The sequence below is a fragment of the Sturnira hondurensis genome, unplaced genomic scaffold (assembly GCF_014824575.4).
Source record: "Sturnira hondurensis isolate 20B ecotype Veracruz unplaced genomic scaffold, ASM1482457v3 Scaffold0014107, whole genome shotgun sequence".
NCBI lineage: Eukaryota > Metazoa > Chordata > Mammalia > Chiroptera > Phyllostomidae > Sturnira > Sturnira hondurensis.
In genome coordinates, this window is record NW_028086738.1 from 42,681 (window position 1) to 45,128 (window position 2,448).

Consider the following 2,448-nt stretch of genomic DNA (forward strand, 5'->3'; position numbering starts at 1 on the left):
CTTCTGTTGTCCTTTCCTGCCAGCTGGCCAGAGTGGTTTATAACTTTAGTCTTCAAAGAGAAATAATCTCTGTCCATCTTTTCATCTGGAAACTTCCCTGAAAAAACAAAACAAACAAACACTGATGATTCAAACAAATGAGTAACTGGTAAATCTCTGGAACTTCACCTTCAAACAGAATTTAAACCCTAGGATCTGAGAACTAGAAAATGAATTTTGTTTCTCACCCCAACCCTGTGACAATGTGTGGGTATTTGCTTTGCTTTGTACAGCCAAAGGGTCCTTATGATGAACTTCTCAAACCAGCAGCATTCTGGTCAAAGGTAGCTTGATTGTGCCATAATCAATAAAAGGAGCAGCAAGCAGTGTCCCCCACTTGGACTTTGATTCTGTTTTTATCATTTATTGGGAATACAAGGCAATATTACGGTTTTAGATTAACTAAACAAATGTGGTGATATAGTATGAACAAAAACAATGACCCGAATTATGGGAGTAATTGGTTTTCCAGTTCAAGGTTAGGAAGGAGAACAGGTGTAAGATCTTCAAAAAAGAGGACAGTATTACTCAGGCAACAAAGGGTTTGGGCTTCGACTCATCAACAGCAGGAAGGAGAGCTAGTCTGGTCAACCATCTTCGTCCCAGCAAATTGGAGTCTGCAAAATTTTTCAAAAATTGTAGCTATCAGAGAGAACTCCAGTCTGACTCGTACATTTTTCTGGATGGTACCATATGGTCTGTCATTGACTGAAACATGAAGGTGTGACCCATGACTATACACATAGATAACTGGAACTGAATCGAGGACACAGAAATCAACCAATCCATTGGTCATGTGATGTTTGACAGTGCTGACGACAATGAGTGAAGCAAAGAAAGGTCTTTTCAATAAATGGTGCTAAGTGACTGACTATGAGCCTGCAGTTCAAATTGGACTTTTTCCTCACATCACTTTCAATAACTAACTTGAATAGATAAAAAGCTTATAGGAGGTAAAAGCATTAACTCTAAAAAAAATCTTTGTGATCTAGGATTTAGCAATAGTTTCTTGATGACACCAAAGCATAAGCAATGATAAAAGAATAAATAAGTTTTTCGAACATTAGAAACTTTTGTGCATCGCCCTGGCTGGTGTGGCTCAATGGATTGAGCGCAGGCCTGCGAACCACACGATCGAGGTTCGATTCCTAGTCAGGGCACATGCCTGGGTTGCAGGCCAGTTCCCAGCGGGGGACACATGAGAGGCAACCACACAATGATATTTCTCTCCCTCTCTGCTTCCCTTCCCCTCCCCTCTCTCTGAAAATAAATAAAAATATTAAAAAAAACTTTTGTGCATCAAAAGAAGCTAAACAGAGAGGGAAAATACAGCCCACAGAATGGAAGAAAATAGTTGCCCATTTTATCTCCAATAACTATTTCCAGAACAGAAAAGAACTTTTACAACTCATCAACAAAAAATGAACAACTAAATTTTAAAATGAACTTGAACAATCTTCTCTCCAGAGAAGACACAAATGGTAAATAAGCGTAAGAAAAGATGTCCAATGTTAAGTTATGATATAAATGCAACTTAAAGCCGGGACACAACACCCCTCCATACACTATAATGATAATAAAATAAAAAAAACTAGAAACAATGAAGTGTTGACAATGATACAGAGAAATTGGACCCCTTCAGCATTTTTTGTGCAAATGTCAAATGGTGCAGTCTGTATGTATAGTTGTTTGGCATTTTCTCAAAAAATTATAATAGGGTTCAACAACTCCACTTCTAAATATGTATGCACCCCAAGAAACTGAAAACTCATGTTAAAATAAACTTATCCATGATATTCTTAGCAGCACTGTTCACAATAACCAGAAAGTAGAAAGTATTCAAATGTCCATCAACAGGTCAATGCATGGGTCAGTCCATAAATGGAATTTCTATTCTGCCATATAAAGGAATAAAGTATGGAGAGTCCTCAAAATTGGAAAGGTTTCACACATGATCCAGCATTTCCATTTCAAGGTCCATACCCAATACATGTCAAAGCCTCACCCAGACAGATATCCGTGCACCCACGTTCATGGCAGCATGATTCACAAAAACCAAAGAAACACCAGTGCCCATTGGTGAATGGATAATGTACAGTGAATGCAAACTGTAACGTGTACACAGTTGGATACTATTTAGCCTTAAACACAGAAAAAAATATGACAGGCTACAAGATGGATAAACCTTGAAGTCATTATGCTCAGTAAAATAAGGCAGTCTCCAAAAGACAAATAGTATATACTTTCACTTATGAGACATCTATAGAAATCAAAATCAGAGACAGAAAGTCGGATTGTGGTTTCCAGGTGATAGGGAAAAGGGGGAATGGAGAGTTCCTGTTTAATGAACAGTTTCATGAAAGGAAAATAAAGTTCTGAAGTTGCATGGTGTTGATATTTACATAACAA